The 23,740-nt window shown below is 41.6% G+C and overlaps 1 protein-coding gene across 1 annotated transcript in view; it reads left to right on the top strand.

Moving 5' to 3' along the window:
* Positions 1 to 1,934: 1,934 nt before the first annotated feature.
* The window catches only part of flrt1a (fibronectin leucine rich transmembrane protein 1a), a 37,960-nt gene continuing 16,154 nt past the window's right edge, over positions 1,935 to 23,740 (top strand). The window contains exon 1 of the mRNA XM_084564386.1: positions 1,935 to 2,170. The gene's annotated coding sequence lies outside the window, so the exon portion shown is untranslated. The remainder of the gene's footprint in view (positions 2,171 to 23,740) is intronic.

Below are 23,740 nucleotides of genomic sequence, written 5' to 3'. Positions count from 1 at the left end.
ATAACAACAAGGCACATTTAATTAATTTGAAAACATGCTTGCTACTGTACACCCACGTCAACTGCTGACATTGAGTCAGGCACTCCAGCAAGACTGTTGACATTAGCCAGCACAACCCCTCAGTGTTTCAACATGCAGCAGAGGCAGCCACATAGATGAAAGACAGAGTCTACAGAGCTCATCTTACCGCACAGTAGCCGTAAAAATGATCAGTCGGCCTGCAGAGCTATCTGTCAATGCCGCATCAGCAGCGACTGAACTCATCAATGACTTACATGCACATAATCTCAGAGAGCTTGTTGATGATTGAGCAGGCTCCTCGTGACATATGTCTAAGGGCAGCCAGCGAATTCAGCTCAGCACTGACACTGTTTGCCAGGGGCATACACCTTTGATAAGCAACTCTGACAACTACAAACAAGCTTTCTTACTCAAAGCACCTGTCACAGCGGTTTTATGAAATCATGGCAGTGCTCTGAAAAGGTTGGAGTTCAGTGTCTGCACAGTGGGTGTCGTCAAGATTAGGATTATTAGGCCGCACAATGACAAAGATATAACGCATGTCGAGTGAGGAGATGAGGAATGTCACAGAGCTGAGTTTTTGTTGCAGGCCTCCTTGCCTTTATGTCAAGCTTTATTTGCTTCTCTCGGTGCTACAGTAATTGTTTCCCTGAGAAACACTGACATAAATTTGATGCACTGCGAGCACAGGAGTGCATGATGGCACAGAAAACTATGAGAAGCTGCATTTTTCATTTTCCAAGCTCCTGCTGAATCATTAATGTAATATGCTGATGCTCTGCATTGTAATTATGGGAACCACTGGTCTTTCTTTGCAGATTTGCCTCATATGTATAAAATTCTGCTTTTCTACGCAAACCCTAGCTTCCCGTGAAATATGACTGAGGCGCGTGAAACAATATGAAAACTGTATTAGCTGCACCATTTGCACACAGAGGATGAACTCGTGCCGCACCTAAGCGCGCCGTCTGATTTCGTGTGATGCTCAGAAGACGACAAACCTCTGCTTCAGACGAATGAAATGCAACTGAAAACATCAGCAGCTGGTCTGAGCCCAGCCCCGCCACTGGGATTCACAGCACACAGTCCTCCCAGGAGCCGCCGCTTCCTCCCACAGAGACCGGTGGTCCACATCACTCTGGGGACTGGAGCAGATTGAGGACCACTTTAAAAAACACTCTGTGTGGAGGCTCGGGCTAGCGGTGCAGCGACTGGGCAGGAGCACTGTCTGCCAAAGGTGCTGAGCCTCTAATCACGATCATCTTATCATAAGAAGTAGGAGAGAAGAAAACATCCATCAGTTTGAGAAAGAGTGGATGAATGGGAGCAGCCGGGGTGAAAGGTGCAAGAATGTGATGTAACTGCAGACGCTGGATGAGGATGTTATTAATTCACAATGAGATAGACAGATAGATAGATAGATAGATAGATAGATTTTGTTGTTATGCACCTTATCTTTCACTGTTATTCAAAGGGCAAACAGAGGAAAGGCTCATCAGTTTGTCCCAGCTTTCTCCTCCTTCTCCTTTAATCCTCTCCATCCTTTACGCCTCTGTCTTTCTCTCCTCTCCTCTCCTCTCCTCCAGCCTCAGATGGCAGAGTGGACAGCCTTTCTTTTTCTCTCTCTCTTTTTCTCAACATTAAACACGTTCCGGCGTGTCGGGGGGCAATTTATTCAGTGTAAATAGCAGATATTGCCGAGAGCCAGCGCTTTTTTTTGCAAAGACGCACGGCTGAGCAGGCACGGACCCGTCCGGTGACTAATTACCATAATAAGGCGCACAAGTTCGCCAGCGAGTCGGGCACGTTTTATTCCTCCGTATTACCATGTAGCCAGTGCCGCAGCGGGGAGATAATCGGGCGGAGGGAGCAGTTACAAAGAGTAGACAGAGGGAGAGAGGGGGAGAGAGGGAGAGAGAAAGGAGCTGGCAGCACATGATCACACAGGATATCCAGTCACTGATCAACTGGAGCATTCAGAATTGCGCCGGCGACAACATATGGGAATACAACGCGGCGAGATCGTGGTCAACACCTGGTTCTGGAGGACAGCGGAGGAGCCGTGCCGGGGGAAAAAGGGCGGCCAGATCGGAGGGGACTTTGCATCAAGCAGCCGAGAGAAAGCGTGGCATCCGAGGCGCACCATCCGGTAGGTGAGCCTTGATTGATGTGCACACACTGCCAATATGCTTTTCATCATCCGAGCAGAAATAAATAAATTAATAATAAAAAAAAAGAAAAAAAAATCTCCTCATCAGTGTTTTAGCGCGCGTTAGGATCCAACAAGTATTGTTATTTTCTCTCTCTCTCTTTTTTTTTTTTGCCCCTGTGTTTGTGGCACGGTTCAAGAAACAATTAGGTCCGTCTGTGAAACAATACAATCGACTCTTTCGCAAATGCCAAGCCACTTGATTGAGGATGCGGGTTTCGGTGAATAGCTGGCAGTCACATTCACGTATAGAAGCAGTGGATTCATGGTTCGAAGGCCCGGTCTGGATATAAATTCAAACAAAAGGGGAAGACACCCCAATAAAAAAGAAAAAAGAAAAAAGCTGCGGGGATTTGGCAGTGATTGGCGCACATCTATATGTACGGGGGGGGGGGGGGGGGGCACGATATTGAAGCAGCACAAATGGCTTAAAATATTGCACTTGTGATGGATTTTCAAAGGAGTAAATGATTGCATTTTTAGTTGCAACTCGGTCTGGGTGCAAAACAATGCCTTGGTCAATCCATTGATCTGCCCTCCTAATCCCATATTCCATTCGTCTCTGGGGGATGAATCAACATGGCAAAGTTGGTCAGGTGAGTTCTCAAAGCCCCACCCTGCTAAATTCCCACTGACTTATCTGATAAGGACCCGTGGACTTTCTGCACATATTACTCCTGCAGCAGCATCCCCCCTCCGCCATGTGTGCCCATTAAATTGTCATTAAGTTGGTAAAACAGCTAAAAATCAACACAGCATGCAGCAAATCTTAACAGAGAAAAAGGGAGAAATGTTCAGAGGATCCTGATAAACGGCTGTTTGTGTATTCACAGCTTCTTACATGTACAGTTGCTTACATGCACTTAATCCTATAAAATAATTTGAATACCAGGGCCTGGCTATGTGTCATCAGTATATAAATTCTCATGTGCACACGGGCTACCTAGCCCTTTCACTATCTAACCAGAGTACAAGCATTAGGCTCATCATTGAAGAAATTGATGGTGTTGACCTACCCCATTGTATTTTGACCAAACAGCCTCTTTGGCTCATTGAATAATCCTACATTTTATAATGAAGACTTGGCGCGAGAGACCTTTGGCAAAAACCCACACTGGGACACTCCACAGGGGTTTGCTAGGTGAGGAAGACTCACTTAAATAAGCAACAGCAGAGGCCTGAGACATGCCTACTGCAATAACTTGATCTAACCTGTGCACATGGCACCCGGGCGATAGACAAACAGATGGCATCTCCAAAGGAATTCATCTTGTGAAAGTTGGAAGAGGTATTCTTGGACGGGCTACCTTGTGACTCGCTGGCACCGAGGCCTGCGTCTGGCAGTAATGATGGCAGTCATGTGTTGAATGGCCTTGCTGATTACATCTTACCCACACCTTTTTAAAGTTCCCTCAAAATTCCTGCTTTTCGTTGCTGGGGCGGCGACGCTGATGTTGCGGAGTGCCGCTGAATCGATTTGCATGGATTCATCATACATCAAGAGATGCAAGCTATTGAGATTTGCAATTGCATGACCAGCTCGGGCACAATGCAGCGCCTTCCAGTAATATTGGAAGCCTGGTCATTAACATGGTTATTGAATAGCGTGGCTTTCGTTTGTAGATTTAGGAGACACGTTATATTGGAGTACAGGGCCTTTGTAGTGTTAGAGTCTTTGTGTGGTGTTTCAAGTGTGTTATTTTTTATACTTGTTGATTCAAATATATCCTTAGTTACTTCAAAAAACAGATTAGAAGACGGGGTGACACTGATTTATTTGGACAGCACAATGCTCTTTATTGCCTGTAGGAGACTGGACCACTGTTGTCCAGTGTAGCCATGTATATTAGCGACAAACGTTTCTATCCCTGAATATTGCTGTGTTGTTAATTACTTGGAGAAAAAAAACATGTAAAATGGCATATACTGTTGGATGATTAATATCTTTTGGTAAGGAGCTATGTAATAAGCAGAATAATGTACAGGGAGCCATTCATTATTGCATTTAGCCTCAGGGCTTACTTTCAATAATGACCAGCTCGCTGTAAGTGCGCCTTACTTGGCATCCTGTAGCAGATCTGAGGCTCCTGTTGTTGCAGCCAGTTCCAAATCGTTAGTGCCCCTTTAAACTGTCTTTGAATGCAAGGTAGCATTACTCACTGATATCTGACTTATTGATGCTATTGATGTTTGACTGATGGCCAGATCACTTTGTCCTGATCTCTGACAGATTAGTTTCAATACAAGACATAACGTCCATGTCGAAATCAATCCTAACAGGTGATAAAATGGTGCACTGACGATTTCAAAGCAGGCAGCACACGCAAACTAAAAGACGAGCTGGAAACACATCTGCAACATGACAGCCTGAAATCTGCCATGAGACCTTCTCCTCATGAGATGTTGCTTTCTTTTTACCTCCACGGACAGCTCGGCGTTGCCGCAAAGCAGCCTGACGTGATGCAGTTTCAGCCCAGCCAAGCTAGTTGCCCTCACCTACAGCGCTTTCTGCTCACGCTGGGAAAATTGTGAACTTCCTGTCTATAAAACATAACAGCACAACCATTATATTCATGACAGCACAGTCATTACAGGAATGACAGCCTTCCCGCTACCCATTGTTGCCATTACTGATGAAAAATTGATGGTTTGCAGTGTCTGTGGTGGGCAGTAGGTGGAAACCTGTCAGAACAGACTGGAGGTGGACTGAGAACCAGGATTAAAACAGCTCATAAAAATAAGTTCAGGCTGATTTTTGACAGAAAGTACCTATACTCACTATTGACTCATATTGTTAATTGCAAGGTAAGTCATTCCAGCGATCCAACAGTGTTATTTCAGTGCCATAGTGGTAAAACAACGCTGATTAAGGAGATGTGTGAGTGCTAATTGGTACTACTTTGTAACAAAACAGAAAACGTCTAAGTATATGTAGTAAGTATATACACATAGTTAAAAAGCATTTTGCATGCATCGTTTTTGCAGTTTTAATGGATGCTTTTTTGAGTCGTGCCATTTGCAGAAGCAGGAACATACACACAGTCCCTCTCTTCTCCAGTGAAAGCATTTAGAGGGGAGGGAGTGAAGGAAAGGAGGTGAAGGGAGGGCTTTCTGGAACCAGTGTGGCCTTCAGTGTCAGTACCCTTGCCACAGGCCTGCACTGAGCTGGACAACCTCTATCTTTGGCCATGACCACAAATTAATTACTTGTACATTTGCAGGGTAAACAGCATGTTGGACTGCTGTTGACAAAACGGAGGTTCATTGGATCGGTGCTAGTCAGCTGGCTGGGAGACAAGAGAAGGACAGCTTGTGACAGGATGTGTCTCTCTACCTCCAAATAACCGAGCAACCGCATCTTTATATTCAAGTCTTAGCTCAATCTCCGCTCACGACATTCATGTTTCTTGTATTCATGTTGTAAATTCTTTTATTCTGATGATAAATACCCATTAACCTAATTTATATGTAAATCAAGGCATTGCCTCATCTTCTTTGTGTGACTTTTTGAGCAGCCATTAGTGTATTTCATTGGAGAAGAGTTGGCAACACTGTCTTCTGTGGATTTATCCAGACATTTATTGTAAACTTCCTGCCATCCCGTGCAGCAGACGCCTGAGTTTTATGAGTGCTATTTATTTGGCAGTGGGAATGGCGATATCAGCACATGCACTCCAAACCGAAATCCTTCCAAGGCAAATAAAATATAAAAGGCCAAGAAAAAACATCTCTGATTGTTTCTTAATTGCTGTTGATTGTTGTAATGTTGATTGCAAATGAGCAGGAAATATGATATACCAATGAAGCAATAATAACCAGTAGAGAGCTATAAATCCTTTGTTAACAGTATGGTGTCTTCACTGCAAGACTCTCTGTGGTAGCAGGAATCCTTATGGTACAAAGAGTCCTATGCTTAAAGGACAGCGTATTATCAGAATGTGGCCAAAACCATGGAGTCCGAACCAAAGGTTTATCCCTGGTTTGTGTCTCAACAGTCAACAGAAGGTCAGATCGGCTTGAAGATGATGTTGGAGTGAGGCACATGAAGGTTTTGCAGTCCATACTGTTGCAGAATTATATGAAGATATTGTGCTTTGATTGAAGAGTCCAAGAGTCTGTAACACCTGACACTAGGTGTGTTGTGACTGAGTGGTCTAGTAAAAGAGAAGTTGAACAAGTGATAGCTACATGATTGAGATAGTTCATGGATAAATGATGAGAGTTGTTGGCTAAATAAAATGGATAGTTGAATAGCCCCTAGGCTTGATTGAAATTATTAGCCATGAAAGGGATAAAAGATGAGATGTGGTTACCATAGAAGCATAATTACATGTAAGGTAGCTCAAAATGTTCGTAATGAATAAATGGTTGGAATTGTTTCCTACTTCATGTATATATGTATCTATATATTACCATTAGTTACCATTTTAGCAAACATGAAACTATTCCCTAAAAGTCATGGCTAAATGGTAGACTTTTAAACACCTAAAAGTAACAGATAAAGGTCAAGATATGACATGAAATCTCCGATTAATGGTTGAAATTGTTAGCTAAGCAATGGATAATGGAAACGGACAGATGTCGTGATGAATGAATTTGCAACACGGCTGCCATGTTGTCTTACATGAAACACAGTAACATGAGATATTTGCCTAAATTGTTGAAATTGAGTTGAACAAATGAAGGACATAGTTAATGGCTAAATAGTTGTTGTGTTAACATAAAAAAGAAACCTAAAAGTAATGGATAATGGTGGAGGTAGATAGTTGAATGGTTGCCATTTAGATTACACGAAACATGACGACATGAGACATTAAGTATTGAATAAAGGGTTGAAATTGTGAGCTAGGAAATGGATAAAGATGCAACATGGTTCCCAGTGAAAGATAATTACGAGAGACACGCTAGGACAGTTGTAACTGTTAGATAAAAGTAATAGATAAATGGCTGAAAATGTTAGCTAAGGATTGGATAACTTCAGATGTATAGCTGACAATTAACTGCATGGTTACCATTTTGGCAAACATTAAACTATTTCCTAAAAGTAATGGATGAAGGTGGAGGTTGCAGGATATTTAACTGAATTAGCTACATGTAATGAAGAACTGGTTGACACTGTTAGCTAAAACAAAGGGCTACGTGGTTGCCATTTTAACATGAAACAGAGTCATCGATACCTCGGCTTCAAGTGGCTTCACTCTCGGAAAGTACTGCGGAGACTCTGGCTCCAAAGTCACAAGATGGCGCCGCCCATATCTCCGGGAAAATAGCATTAGTTTGGCCAACACAAGGAACTGGGGAGACGATGTCCATATTTATATACAGTCTATGGTTAAAACATTCTTTAGATTATCCATTTGTATATTTATATTAACAAATAAATGAACATATTTTGCTGGCAAGTGATAGGTGGTACAGAGAGCTACCCAAAAAAAGACTTGATCCTCTAATCTGCACTGCTGTGACACCAAAAGCCAGTCCTACAGCATATAGACATTGGACCTGTCATCCCATAGGCTTTGGCAAATATGTAAAAGAAGTTGAGGTTTAAGCTCTCGCTCTAAAATTGAATCTTAGCCAGTGCAGGTGCAGAAATGAGAAATCGACAGTTTAATGACACCACTAAAAAGACCAAACAGGATCTGCTCTCCCTACCCTGCAATGCTTCGGTCTAGTCTTGCTGTGTGTGCAGTGCATATCTTTTCCTGATTACATCAGCTGTGATGCTGATATAACCATTTACTGTGGTCTGAGGTTAAAGGAACATACTTTCCTGCATTCATTTAGTCTATTTGAGAATTTTGTATGACACATAGCTGGTTCAATGCTTTCAGGATATCGTTACTTTGGCTTTGCATGCAGAGTGACTGGTTCAGCCATGTATGAAGGCTCTGTGCAAATGAAAGCTGTGAGAGGCTGGGGGGTGGGTGGGTGGGTGGGTGGGGTCATCATTGCACGGACACTGTCCAGTATCCGCTTTACTTTTGCTATAAGTGATATCCTAGACTGCCCGAATCGGAAGTCGCATAACACTGGTTGCGGGAACAGACATCAATAGCCAGAAGCATCTTGTGTTGGAATAAAATCACAATTTGTCTGTCTCAAAAGAGCCTGTGCTGCTCTACCACAGGCAACAATATTTCTTCCCCTAGACATTACATTCCTATGTTGAGGCTGAAAGAGTAAACTTTCAATTTTCATTTATTCTTCATTTTAGTTACAGGCTCAGGGTGCACAGATGAAGGAGATATAATGTAGATAATACCGAACAAGGTAATGAAAAACTCACAACTTCTGCTTGGTAAACAACACAACTAAGATTGAGTGAAGAGGCACTGGCATCTTTTAATCAATATGTAGCTCATAACTGCTCTTACGCAACCACTGTGCATGAAAATACTGTTTATGTCTGGGTAACAGCACCTCTTTGGCAATGCAGTCTCAGGTGGCCTTGAGGAAATTAACCAGTAAATGTACATGCTGTGTGGATTTGTGAAGTATTATTCATGTCACTCTTATAAATCTCATTGTGTGACACAGGTGCGACTGCTGCGGTCTGAGGCCTAAGGTGAAGCTCACATGCTGATAATTATTATTTGCATGAATAATGTTTTAAAATCACAGTTTATTTAAAACAGACATTTTGAAAAGCTGAGACCTTTTGAATCTAAAATGCAAAACAGCAGCAGCTAATGGTGTTTTAATATACCGATGCTCCGAATGAGACATGGAGAGAGATTTCTTTCTTCCTTTTCGAAATTTGACGATTGAAGCGGTTAAATCCATCAGAAGTCACTGAATGTATCTCCGACTGTTTTACTGTTCTGTTTAACCATCTTTTACTCTGTAAATCAAAGGAATTAGTGTCATATGAAATGCCTTAGCATGCATGCTTAGCTTTATTTGTTAGCAATCGAGCTGTGCCTAATATTTGCTGACAAAATATACATACAAATTACAAAATATGTCAAAACCACCCAAGCTTTGGAGTGCTGCTCAAGTGTAAACTATACTGTGGGCCAAGTGATTAAATATTAATGCTTCCCATGAGACGGAATATGAGCAAGTTGCATCTGCATGTGTCATGTTGTGTAACATGAAGGGCTTCCAGGATTCTATTAATCTATAAATCTGCTGCAGCAGAGCAAAGAATATCAAGTAACTTCACGTCAAATCCAATGTACAGTACAGCATGTGCTGATTTACCGTATTTTCAAAACCCTCTGCACACGTCCTGCTGACGCTTTTTTTTTTTTTTAGAGTAACTAAGCTGAAATTCTCTCTCTCTGCAGGGCTCTGACCACAGGTTGATTGATGGCTTCAAAGTCACAGAGAGAAGTCATAGCATCAGATTTTGTACAGTGCGTTGTTAGTGCAGCAGCCTCCATTAGAGGCCCGCAACAGTCTTCATTCATCATACAAGAAAACGAGCTTTCATTTAAAAAAGGACAGTTCATTTTTCTGCTGTTTACTAGTAATTGTTTGCTTGTGGTTGGATCGCGATGGGGGAGGGGGGCAGAGTAATTCATTTACTTTCTATGCTCTGAACCCTACATGCAGCCTTTGTGCTTCAGTGAGAAGCATCACATTTTTCACTCATCTTGTTGAATTTTCATCACATTGTGCAACCTGTTAGTCACTGGTGGCACAATAAAGCGGGGCCTTCGCCTGCTTAATTAGAGGGAAAAATAATAAATATGAACCCAAAAGGATGACTGTTTTTGTTCTGGCTCAAATGTGCCTCGCGAGGAGCTTCTCTTTCTACAGAGGAGCTTTATTTTTTTCCCCAGTCTGTCCTAATTAGTCGGAGGAGTACTGTAATGAATACTGCAACAGGCTGTGTGTAAACGCGTGGTCCTCTGCAAACAAAGCAATTCAAAGTATGCTTAAAATGTCTCGTTGTTGCATGTGGGTAATGTCATGGGAAACCCTGGGGTGCGCTCGTTTAGGCTAATGCATTAGGAATCTTCATGTTGTGGCCTGCATATTTAGCAGCTTTGCCGTCATCGTGAAAAATGGTTTGTCATTTTTCCCTTCCATATCGAGCCTGCTCTCTCTTTCCGTTCCTTCCGCATTGTTTTCCTCTTTTTTCCTCTGATGTCGACCTCTCTTCTTTCGAGCTGCCATGTTTTTTTGTTATCATCAGAGAGACAAATGAGAAACAAGAGAGGGATGAAAGCCTCGGGGCTCGTGTCCTCACATCATCACCACTCCCTTTATCTCCCCCAGCTCTCCCTTGCTCTCATTCTCTATCCTCCATCTTTCCGTCTTCCTGAGTGACAGCTGGCAGCCAGTAGGGTACAGTGGGCATGCCAACCCAAGTGCAGATATTTGCCAACTGACTTGAGAAAATACACATTTGAACGTGACTGACTCATGCGTGCTGTAGCTCTGTGTCTCCTATCATAGCCCCCCCCCCCCCCCCCCCTTTTTTCTTTTTTTTTTTTTCCGATAGCTCAAACACATGCAGCGCACATTACACTCCCTACTGCCCACAGAGCTTTGTGGTCATTAAAACATGCGAACAGTACGTTCACAGACGGCCTGTAAATGAATCCGGTGGGACGGTCTCGAGGCAGAGGCCACACAGGCAGCTGCCATAAAAACAACCATCGAAAGCTGCAGCGTGTGGAGAATACTTTATTAGGAAAAAAACACTTAAATGCAGGTTTTCAATCTAAAGACTTAAAAAAAAAACTATGAACATGAAGACAGATTGACATCCTATAAACCACTCCTTACTATGAAAATCTAGTTTTGTTTTAACTGGAACAATAATTAAGATCTATATAGAGATCTACAGCACACAGTAACCCGTGCACATATATAAATGTTCAGTTTCATGTACAGCACAGCTGATGCTGAACACCACTTATCACTCAGCATGGCATATGTGACTGCTGAGTGATAAGTGGTGCTGAAAACAGGAGGCGCAGCCATGAGCAGGGAGGATTATTCTTTAAGAATTTCCCAGTGGCAGACAGCTTTCTTTTCATTTCTTCACCCCAAATGGGAATCGACATTTGGGTCAGGTTCTCTGGGTCGTGCAGTGAAAACTGCAGTTCTGAAAATCCAAGATCTGATTAGTATTTTTGCGACGGGCTGATTGCAGAATTTTACAGCAGTTTATGGGGGTGCCGAGGTCAGTGATTGCAAACAGGAAATTACAGGGCACAAGATTACTCGAAACATACATGGAGAGTAAAAGGAAATAAGGCCATGCAAGAGACTTCACATACACAAAAACACTTACACACAGTGAATATCTCCGTGTAATCTGGGATTATTCTGGTGCAGGAGGAGGGCATGTCCAGCACTTCATGAGATGTAGGAATGCGCAAAATGCACAAAAAGAAAAAAAAAAAAAAGACAGACAAAGCGCCAAGCTAAGGCCTGAACCTGAGGGATAAAGCAAGACAGGCAGTAATGAAAAATCAGGGATAGAGAGATTTGTTGTTTTGCTTTCATTCAGGAGGCAGACAGAGAGAGAGAGAACGAGAATTAGACCCTGAGACAGAAACAATAGCAACAGTAATCGGCTGGAAGAAAGAGACAGTTCACAGACATTTCTACATAAATCTGATATCTGGGTGAATTTGCTGTTGCTATTAGCACCAGCCCAACATCCTGCATCGTGACACTGATTACCACAATAGCAGTTGAGGCATTTGTGTAATCACCATAACAAACAGGGTAGCCATCAGGAAGCCGTTAAACTACAGACAACGTTATGTCCCTTTTGCATTGCGCCGATGAAAAAAGCTGCTTTATGACACATAAAGGGAGACTGGTGGTGGCTGGTGGCACAGCACAGGAGTAGAGGGCTCTTTCAGTAGCCACATCTTCATTAAAGCTGCAATGAAGTGCCAATTAATTTGGGAGTCATTTGTAAAGAAAAACTAATTTGGACAATACAAACTGGAAAACTGTTAAACAATGTAGGTCAAGCAAAAAGAAGGCAACGGTCAGACAAAATAAACATTTTACAGGCCAAACCAATAATCTAATCTAACTGAGCAAAGTAGGTACACTCTGAATGAAAGATACATTTATTGGTAATAATAGTGTTGTGTGGTTAAGCCCCAGTTTATGTGTTAGTCAGTAAAATCACTGATAACACTTTGTTTCTCAGCAGAAACTAATATACGTTTTTTCTGGTATACTTTCTAGCTCAAAACATAAACTAGAAACATTGGCATCATTCACAATGTATGGACATCATACATAATTGGGACAGTGAGAAGCCTGCAGTGGTGGAACACGTCGGCCTGCAGATGCTGCTCCGCCCCCAAGTCATTTAAGTCACACTTGGGTTTCAGTGGTCATTGGGATTCCTTTTTACGAGCCCACTAATCAATCAGTCCTGCAATTCAATCCCCCGGTCAATCATGTTTGGATGAATAATTCACAAACCATCACAGAAAGCTCTGCAAATTGGCTCACAAGCGAGGCGCCGCCCTTAAACTGCCAGGAGACCCGACTGGAATCAGTCTCAAGGAAAACCAGATAAGATGAAAATGCATCAAATTAATGCGAACACCTGTGCATTGCCGTGCCCTGTTCAGACACTCAGAGGACAACAAGATCAGCATCTGCTCATTTGGCCGGCATGGATGGTTTCAGCATGGTTTCAGGCTCTGATTTAGATGTGGAAATGAGAAAAAAAAAAAAAAAAACTGAAGGAGAAGCTGATTGGAGACAGAGCGTCATAGATGTCGACTGCCATCCATAAAACAGAAACTTTAAAGGCCGATCAGCTCCTTTTTAGAAGTAACAGGCTCCAATGTCAACACAATGTTAATTAGTTTCTTCAAGTTAGCACAAATTAACCCCTATAGATGAAAAGAGAAATTAGATATAGATGCCAAAACTATTTTTGTGAGTTTCTGCTGTAAAATCTGACATTTGAGCCCTATGGGTATTGACGCTTTTGGAGATAGTCTCTGGAGGCCATTTCAAGAATCTCTGGCAATTACGCGCTGCCTTCGTTTTCAGCCTCCTTTAACTGGTTTGAAGTAAGACAGGTTAATTTCTAGTAAAGCGTTACATAATTCTATGCAAACATTCCTGTCAGTTAAATGTGACACACATAATCCCACACACACTGTTTGCTGCAAAGTATTAAATTATCATATGTATCATATGATATTAAATAAAAAATATTTGGAAAGTAACATTAATTCCTAATGTATCATTTTTGCTATTTTAAAGTTGCAGTCAGGAGAAATACTTCAGATGATGCCGAGTTGTCAGAGGTTTTAAGATAAACAAACTAATTTAGAATAGGAGGGCGAGTAAAAGATGGAGGCCAAAATTACATAGATTGTAATATATTTATAATAGCCTCTAATCAGGATCTGTAAATCTGCCATTGTGCAAAATCTGTACTGTAACTGGGTACAGTGGCATGATCTAGTACTGTACATTTGCATGTGTTAAACATAGAAGGTAATTACAGAGATTGCTGTAGGGAGACAAGCTGTCAAAGTTGCCATGCTGCTTGACCAATTAACAGGTTATATGACATATAACTGGTATGGATTATATACATTGCAACAGGATGAGCAACCACTTTTACATTTTCAAGTAAAATGTTATTCTCATGGCTTTGTTTCATCTTGTCAGTTTACTGTTTCAGCTCAGCGCCTGCATGCACTCAGCTGGGGTAATTGCTGCGATAAAGCGGCAAAAACAAATTTGCCCGTTCTAAACTTTGCATCTGCACGAGACCAGAAAATAGAAGCAATCAGGGCCCGTTGCACCGCCCACACTGGGTCAGATTACAGCGACACATCAGCCGCTCGCGGTGTGGACGCCCTGTCGGAGCGCAATAACCGCCAGCCCACACAGACGAGGCCCAGATGGACAGGTTTACTGTTTCTGATTTCCTTCCCTCCTCTGAACAGTCCTCTCTCCGCGCTTCAGGCTCTGTGCTTTGTGAAATGAAGTGCGATGATCAATTGCAGTGAAAATTTCTCAGAAGGTTTAAAATGGAGCTCTGTGGCCGCGGCCTGCCTCCTGAATTTTTTAACTTTCCTCTGTGCAGGAAGACGAATGGCCGCCTTTTATGGAACCGCCTTAAGCAGTTTGATTGCTAATACTGTAGGTGTTTAGTGTTACAGAGGAGAGTTGTTAAATATACAAAAACATCGCAGTATAATTTATTATTTATGAGCTTTCTAAAAAATTGCTCTATACCTTTTTTTTTGTGCCAGTATCAGGTTTCCATATATTTCTAACTAAAGGGGAGCTCTTGAACCATGTTGGAGTTCACGTGCATTTTCCCAGTGTCACAGTCATCAGTCATATGGCCATGGATCTCTTCCAGCACACACACACTTTCTGAGAATAAAGGAATGAATTGCAAATAAAAAAAAGAAAGAAATGCCAGGAAAACATAAAATTTCTTGACATTGAGGTTATTGGCTTTGTGACTGGAGAGAAGGTTTATGGCAGAGAGCTTTTCAGGGGCTAAAGGGAGACAAAGGAAGCTAATCTCACTTAGAACGGTAAAATCTGCTATATAGCTAATGAAGTATTATACTGTGGTCAATGAGGTAGAGGCACTGCAGAGAGCTTACGCAGTGCGTGTGTGTGTGTGTGTGTGTGTACAGTATGTGTCAGTGTGCTTGGTGGGATGAGTGGGGGTTTGTTTGTCAGGAGGATGCAGTGATAATGCCGCCACCAAGAAGTGAAGTCTTTCAAGGGAGAATGAGCAGCGTCAGGAAGTGAGGGGGAGAGAGCTGGATGATACATTTAGAAACCAAATGAAGACATTGAAGGGTAGTGAAAGCACTTTACAAAACTACGTGCACAAGTTTCTAATACACTGTGAGGATCATATCTATATTATTGCATTTTAGTCCCTAATCTACCCAATGTCTGTTAGAGCAACGGAATGTTTTCCACCTACTTCAGGTGTTACTCCTATGGCTTTCTGCACAGTAGCATCTCTGGGAGGTTATATTTAGGCATGGCAGCACAAGCTAAATGGTACTGTGCTAATATGCTGACAATGGCAACTCTAACCTGCTGTGTTTAGCAAGTGTGATATTTTCCATTGCTACATATTTTGTTGTTGTTTCACCATACTAATGTTTAATATTAAACACAAGCTAATGTTAAGGGAAGAACAAACTGACATTTTGGAAAAGGGAAAAGGGTTAGGGTCCACTAACATTATTAAAATTCATCTTCAGGAAATCATTTGCCTGTAACAGAGTACTAAACAATAAAGGTTGAGTCCCCACCCGCATTATTGGATGGTAACACGATTTAAGTGCTATTGGTTTAAGATAAATCTGGAATGCACTGCCTCATTCATTTAAACATTAGTTCACATGTCTGTGAAGATTCTCCATCACACAGGTCATGTTACTATACTAAATCTAAAAAGAGAAAAAAAAGCTAAAACAACAGCAAGAGGACTAGTTTTATTGAAAATTCTTCATCACTCACTACGGTGTATTAGTCTGTTTTAGGCCGTCCAAGCAGAATCCGATCTCAAGTGAGCAGCTTAAAGTACAGGATGCACTGAGATGGCGTTTGAGAGATCTGATCTGTGGCCACATTTGGAGGTGGTCTGAGTGGAATGCAGTGCATCCTGTCCCCTACCTCCAACTCCAATGAGCTTTTCATCATTTTTCACGTCAAGGTTCTGCTGTTTTTGTTTTCTTAGCTTTGCTATTTGAAGAGTTTACACACCAAGTCTGTATTTATAGTCCAAAATTGTCCTCTGCTAATTGTCCCTACAACTAAAATGGTCTCATTGTCTAAACATGGTTGAGACAATGCAGACCATTTTAGTTGTACATCAACATTCAAATTAGTTTCTGATAAACTGTTTGCATACTGTTAACCATTGTCCAGGATGAACCGAGTTGCGGAAGTTGGTGTTTTTTGAATGTTTTGTTCCAGGATTCTTAGTGGTGTAAACTGGACTACTGAACAATCTGAAACGGACCTAGAAACAACTGAAATAGTTTTCCAGCTCCTTTATTAACAGGCCGAGCTCTCCTTGCTCAGAAAGACTGGGTGACCTCAATAGTTTATTTTTCTACTTTCAAGAAGTGAATTTTATCTTGGAAATAGAATGATAAAACGTGTCTCACTCAGTGTGCATAATTATTTTTAACGGATGACTGATTAAAACAAAATATGTGATGAATACAAACTTTGACTTTTACTTTAGAGTGCAAATGGCTTTATGTTCACTGCTGTCATGCCATTGTTTTTGAAAGCAACAGCAAGTTGTTTTCACCTTGGAGGCTTTAAGAAAGCCACTGCAAAGTCACTGCAAAGCACAAAGCTGAAGACAAAGCTGGTAACTTGTAGGTAAATCCAGTGGAGCAGTGAACAATGTATTAGCTAGAGTTGGAAACCAAAACAGAGCTAGAAGAAGATTCAACAGCTTAAAAAAGATCCTTCAGTATTCCAGAAGTCCAGAAACCGTAGTCCTACAGATGCAGCGCAGTTTCCCATAACAAATTAAAGCTGTAGATATGGTAATGTGCTCAAGACTTGTGTTTACCTGCCCCCAAGTGGCCTAGAAGTGACCACCTAGAAGTCAGTTAAGGGGTACACGACTCGTGGTTGTTTCAAGAGTCATGTCCTACCGTGTCTGGATGGTGGGAAAACGCACATTCATTTACACTACGGTCGGATTTGTAATAATTTATAGCATCAATCATTTATTTGCAATCGTTTTGTCTCAGGGCTGTATGAAGAACTCTAAATGGCCTAATGTCTCAGTGTAAGACATTAGGAATGACCTAGCTGGGTGGCTTTGTATTCAGTCTTCCTATTTCTGGACTTAAGTCTTGTATTTCAATCTACTGTAGTTCCCATATTCAACCATGCAATCCTGTATTGATTGTTTTAAACATAAGAAATTTGCTCAGAGGAGTGGGCGGCAGTAATATCTCTACAGGTATACTATTACTATGCATTTGTGCATGGATATCATGCAAAAAATAAATAAATAAATAAATAAAATAAGAGCATTAAGTGCACTTACGTTTCAAGCGAGTAATCTCGATGAGGAGGACGGATATTTCATTTAGAAAAATATTGAGACTTGCAATGTTGAATTGCTCTGCAGGTGGAAGTCCAGGGCGTGCGGTTTGGAAGGTAACAACTATATTGTCCTCAGTAGGCGAGCATGAAAATTTGGCAACAGCAGTGTTATGGTCAGAGTCCATGATGGGCAAATTTCCCTCACAGAGGCTTAATGATAGTTATGGATGGCCAGTAGATTTAATGACAGAGATAAAACCCGGCTGATGCCAGGGGGCACCAGGGTGTTTGAGAATATGGATTTCTATGGTTTCAGTCACTGCCAGTGTGGCTGCTGTTGATTAGTATAATCCACTCTTGGTCTCTACGTCGACACTGACCCCTGCAACATCTCACCACAGAGCAAATCATAAGATTGTCACCTAAACAGTTATACATAGTACAATGCACAGTGAAATGTATTTTAGTACCTGTAGCCAGTTGTAAAGAACAGAAATAATTCCACACAGCACAAAAGGTAAAAAATCTAAGTCTAAATGTATAACTATAAAAAAATAAAATAACATAAAACAAAATATAACTGTATACTTAAAATGTAAACTTAAAAGAGGGTAGCTCTCTCTATATATACATTTACAGTATTGCTGCAGTAAAGTGCAAGGTACAGTAATACAGTGATACTTGAAAGTCCAGTTAAGGCTCAGAGGTGAGCAGACGGACGGCATGGGGATAAAAACTCTCAGTAGGGAGAAGTGAGAGGGTGTCCGGGGTGATATCATAGCATGTTTACTTTGAATCCCTGTTTTGCACACACGACTGAGTCTTTATAGTCTTTCGATGCTCTGGTTTCCTGGAGCCATTTGAGAATATTCAAGAGGCTTTTTCTATTAAGAATGGAGGAACGCCTTGAGAAAGAGAAGGAGACCATACCTCCTGTTCCTCTGCTTGTGCTCTTGGTCTCTTCCTCTCCTAATTTGCCAAGTCCTGCTGTATCATTTTATGCTTGATTCTCTTTTCCTATTACCTCATGTACAGACAGTATGGCAGCCCATGGGATATGTCAACATGCAGTCCCATTAAATTATTAGACCTCGTTTATTATTAACTCTCTCGCATACACAACTGGCAGCAACCTTTTAATATTCATGTAGTACGACTGTTCCCAACTGATGCCAAAAGGATCTAGTGGGATCATATTGATGCACTTACGTACGCATGCAGCATAAGATAAACAAGCGCACACTCTTAACACTTTTAATAATTAGTACTGCTATGGGTGCGTGCTATATCCATATATAGTGGAATAATGGGAATGCACAAACACACAGAGTATCTAGAGTGTGCTGTTCTTTGCTGTGGCATGGTCAGATTGACGAGGCCAGCTGGATCAGCTTGGACTATTTCTGTCTCTTTTTGTCCAAGCTCGCTGCAGGCAGGAGATGTTGGAACACTGTCCGCTCGGCTGAGTGGTCGAGTGAGGCCGACCCATCACCCAAAGAGAGAAGACTTTCTAGAGCAAACATTTTGGTTTGTGATGTTGCTCAGTGAGCTGCACCTCCCGTGAGCAGCGGGCCTCCCAACAACGGGAATGAACAAGAGTAGCGGTCAAAGCAGAAAAGACAGGGAAATGCAGTTTAGTTAGTGATATCGTGGCTTCTAACAGAGCTGCAAATTTGTCATTAAACAGACGATCCAGACGTGAGTCATCTGCGAGATTAGTCTTTGTTTTCTGCATGCCCTCTGTCCCGCTCTATTCTTATCCTGCCTAATTTGCTCTCCATCTCACACGTTTTTTTTTTTCCACCCGCATGTTGACCTTGTGCCTTATTTCACCTTGTTCGATCGTGAGATAGGCCACAGTGTTTGTGTGACTGTGTGTGTGTTTCAAGGGATGAAAAGGAAACTCAGAGGTGGAAGAGAGAGCGCAGTGGAGAGAGAAGGAGAGAGGGAGAGCAGTGAGGTGTCCAGCACTTAAATTGCCTGTTTATTTCCAGTCATTGCATCAATTACACTGATACAGCTTACAAACGAGTACACAGAGTGTTTGTGTGTATGAGGGAGATGAGGGTAGAATAGAGAAACAATTAAGAATGATAGATATGGACATTTTTATGCCGTAGTGTGCCGTTTCTGGCTTCACGCGAGTCACAGAAAAGGTATTTTTTTGTTCTGTTACCAGGCAGAGAAGCAGAAAATCTGTATTTCAGCCGTTTCAGTACTACCATCCGTTTGACAATCAGTGAATTTATGTATAAAGATTGCACATCTGATTGCATGTGTGTGTGTGAGAGAGCGTGCAGGGAGCTGTGTGTTATGTGGGGTCAGCCAGTGCCTGCCCTGAGATCAGGAGTGTGATCGTCGGCTCTCTGGGGAAGAGGGGCGTGTCTGTGACAGGCTGCAGTGATTAGTGGAGCTCAGCGGGCAGAATATATCAGACTCAGCCGAGGCCATGAACCATTTCGGCCTGCAACTCTGCAATTTGTCTCCCACTTCGCGTCATATAACAGCCTCAATGCGGCTGGCGTGTGCTGGCTGGCTACACACTCGATTGTCTTGCCTTGTGCCTTCCTTATTGTGCCTCCTATGGTGAGGTCCCTTTGAATTTATGATTGTTGAGACGCAACAAATCATATGTTTGCGAGAGAAGGCCTTTAACAGGAAGGAGGTATAAGATTGTGACTGCAAAATGATTACAGCTTACTTTGGTTATTCTGAAAGTACATGCACGTTGCATTCAGCGCTAAACTGAATGCTTGTTGGTTTGCACTATTGTAAAATGACATTTTCTGTTCATGTCCTGCATTCAAATCATCATGCCAGTCCTTTTTATTTTATTTATTTTTTATTTAGCTTTGATAAATCCAAATTCCATTAGTTGCTCATCTGCGCACATTAAAAACTTGTTTCCAGCCTTTGCAAAGTAGTAACGTGACTGTTCTAAGCAAGGTCAATGATCCAATGATCACACTGACAGACAGATGCTGCTCTGACAGACCCAGAGACAACCCAGATTGGCTTTTGGGTTTTGAGAGTAGAAATTTGCTTATTCGCTTAACTTATGAACATACTACTTGTCCTGCAGCTTAGTAGAACGAGAGACCAGACATTCATGGGGAATATATATATACACTGTTGCCCATAAAGTTGGAATAATCTTGTTACTAGAGTCACTAGAAGAGGTAAAAATATTTGATTCCAGCTTTATGGGCAACAGTGTTTATAGAATGGTAATATCCGTTTGCAGGCTGCAGCATTTAAATGTATTAACTCAAATACGTGATTGAATCCAGCCATGTTACTGGCATCATAGCAACTATAAGTCCAGAATACACTCTCCTTTAACTCTGTTTTTGGTCTCTACCTGCAACTTTAGCAGCTAATGCTCTGCTAAATAGATAGATAGAAACTTTATTAATCCCAAACTGGAGCATACCATATATATCTATATATATATATATACATATATATATATATATATATATATATATATATATATATATATATATATATATATACAATTGTTGAATATCAAAAATGAAATTACAATGAAATCAGTGAATAAATAAATGAATTCCACTATGCAGAATCTACTATGTACAAAATGTGTCATTTACATTCAGTCCATGTTCACCAGCTAATCGGGAAGGATTCTTTGAGCTTTTGCTTTAAAAACTATTGCGTGCTGTTGCTGAAAGTTACACTAAGTGAGGTGACAGTGAGCTTTAAGCTCTGTAAAGCCGAGTGGATCTGCAGATTTGGGCGCTAATTCTCTGTAGGTTTATCTCTAAAAATGACCTGTTTCACATTGTCACATTGTTTTCGTATCGTCCTTTGATTAACGCGTAATATACATTTAAGCTGCAACTGATCTAACGCATCACCTTGTCCACTAGAACATGTGACTATACATAATATCGAGAAACAAAGATGAAACAACAGCACAGAGATGTACTGCAAATGGAAACAATCATTACATTCACCACTGCTGAAGAAGTCATTAGGTTTCCTGCACAAGAAATGTCAAAGTAAATCCTTGTATTAGGAGAAACTACTTTTAATCAGCCGCTGAACAGCCAATCATACTGGCCCGGCTCATTACTGTCAAAAGCAGAGAGCATGAAAAACATGGCTGGCAGATTTAGTGGCCTGCATCTACTCCTCTGGGATGCATACACATTTTTATGGTAAGGGAAACAATTCATCACGGGGCAATTCATCAGTGGATAACTTTTAATTAATGTTCAAACCTTTAAAACGCCAACCTCAGCTCACTCCCTCTCTTGAGTGTCCGCTCTGTTTGTTTCCTTCTTCTGACATCTACACCTCTCCTTCTTCTTTCTCCCCTTTGCCCTTAAAGTGTGATTGGTCTATTTACTCATCCGCTTTCACTCCAACACTACCCCACTCTATTTTCACAGCTTCTCTCTCCTCTCCACTCTATATTCCCTCCGTGTATACATTAGTTTCACTGGCAAGTCCTTGTGGCTCCGTCCCCGCCATTATTTGTGTTTTGGTGAATGCTGCCCCGTATTTCCAGCCTTTTATTATCTCAATATCGCTCCCAACCAGCTCATTTATTTCCATTTTTCCCTCCTCCCCTTTCTCTCCCCTCTCTTCGGCCCTGAATTAGCAACATCGGGGCAGAGATTTAAAAGAAATGGCTGATCAGAGAGTGCAGTGGAAGAGGAACTATTGGAAAGGCTCAAAATGGAGGCGATGCAAGTAAATTGGATGGTCATAGCGGGCCTTGATGCAGAAAAGTCCACATAATAGGAGGAAAAAAAAGAGTCCGACAGATTGATTCGGAATGAAATTAAAGAGGACGAGGGGGAGAATGAGATAGAGTAAATTGAGCATTACATACTGCATTACAGTGTCTCTTAATTAACCGTGTAAAAGCTTTCTTATTAGGACTGATGCACTCCTCAGTTAACGAGGGAAGAGAGAATGCTCTTTCAGTTGTCATTGAGATGGGCCTCGGAGGAAAAAGTTAAACAGCAAAGCACTGATTAGGGAAGGGCGAGAACGACTTCAAGACAACGATTAAAAAAATGTCCAATCCAACTGTCCGCGTGAAAGAAATCCTCTCACTTGTTGTCTCCCTTATTTGTCATCGTTGTCATCCCAGTCAGTGCTGCTCTCCACCACCTCCCTGTCAGTGAATACACGTTATGTGCAGCCGCGTTGAAAGTCTGATCACATCGCGGGGCATCTGTGTGAGAGCGCCGCGTGTGTTTGAGTGTGTCAAATCACTTCAGTTTCAGGTTCTGCAACTTTGCTATCACTGCTGAACTGCTGTGAGGCATAAGCAATTGAAAACACACACGCTCATTTGAATCTTTTATTTGTGGGAGGCGGTGACTTAAGGATGCCCTCTGGCAACGTGGGTAGAATATGATCTTTATGTGGCTTTTATCATTTGTTATATATTCTTAAAGGATATTGGGGGTATTTATTGTAATCTCATATCCATGCTTTAAAGAACAACTGGCAGGTTGAATTTGAAAAGCTATTATAATACATGGGATTTGTAATTGCGAGGGGAAAAAAAGCCAACACTTGGCCAGAGTGTCAGATCATAGTGGTTTTCCTGAGCAGAATAGGTTTCGGGGTATACGGCGGTGTGTAGTGGCATCTCATTCTCAGGCAACAGAGTGAATTATTGTGTTTGTGGAGAGCTGGCCAAGTTGTTTGCCCCTGCTGCTACTCTCTATGCTAACCTAAGCCAAACATATCCTGCCTCCAACTCCATCCTTAACACAGAAACACGAGGGTACTATTGTCTCACTCTTGGAAGGAAAAAAATACATTGGTTTCCAGAAATATTTAAATAATATTCAAACAAATGATTGATACCACTCTTTTTTCAGTCATTAAAGCTACTGTATGCTACAGTCTGGAAACAGTTAGCTTAGCTAGGCTTAGCTTAGTGCTTCAAAACAGGGCAACACAGTATACGTAGTTACAGTATGAAGTCTTATTCAAGTGGCTACGGTTAAAGCAAACAAAATATAATCGCTGACAAGTAAACTTTCAGGAAGTTTAAAGAGGTTTAGGCTGATTTTGTTGCTTCCACAGCTTCCAGTTCGTTTACCAGTCTAAGCTAAACATGTCCTGTTGCCCTTGTGCTTCAAAGCGACTGATAGTATATCACACTTGAGAGGAAAGGGACTGCATTTATTTCCAAAAATGTTCTGGTAGCTAAGACGATTGATACCACTCTTTAAGCCACAAGCAGGTTAGCTTAGCGTAGCACACACGACTGGAATCAGTGGTGCTGAACTGAATGCCAGGCTGGTTTGCCATCACACGATATTTTTCTTCAAGTGTAGTAAATAAGCCCAGTCAGCTTGTGTTAACTAGTGAGCTTTAAAAACTATGCTATGTGATATCAGGGGAGCAGTAGTCTAGCGGTTGAAGACGCAGTTTTAGGATCGTGAGGTCACTGGCTCAATCTCCTCTATTTTCATGGCTGAGGTTCTTTGAGCAAGCACC

The sequence above is a fragment of the Chelon labrosus genome, assembly GCF_963514085.1.
Source record: "Chelon labrosus genome assembly, chromosome: 17".
NCBI classification, from domain to species: Eukaryota; Metazoa; Chordata; class Actinopteri; order Mugiliformes; family Mugilidae; genus Chelon; species Chelon labrosus.
Note: the sequence above shows the minus strand (reverse complement) of the source record. Positions and strands in the feature narration are given on the sequence as shown.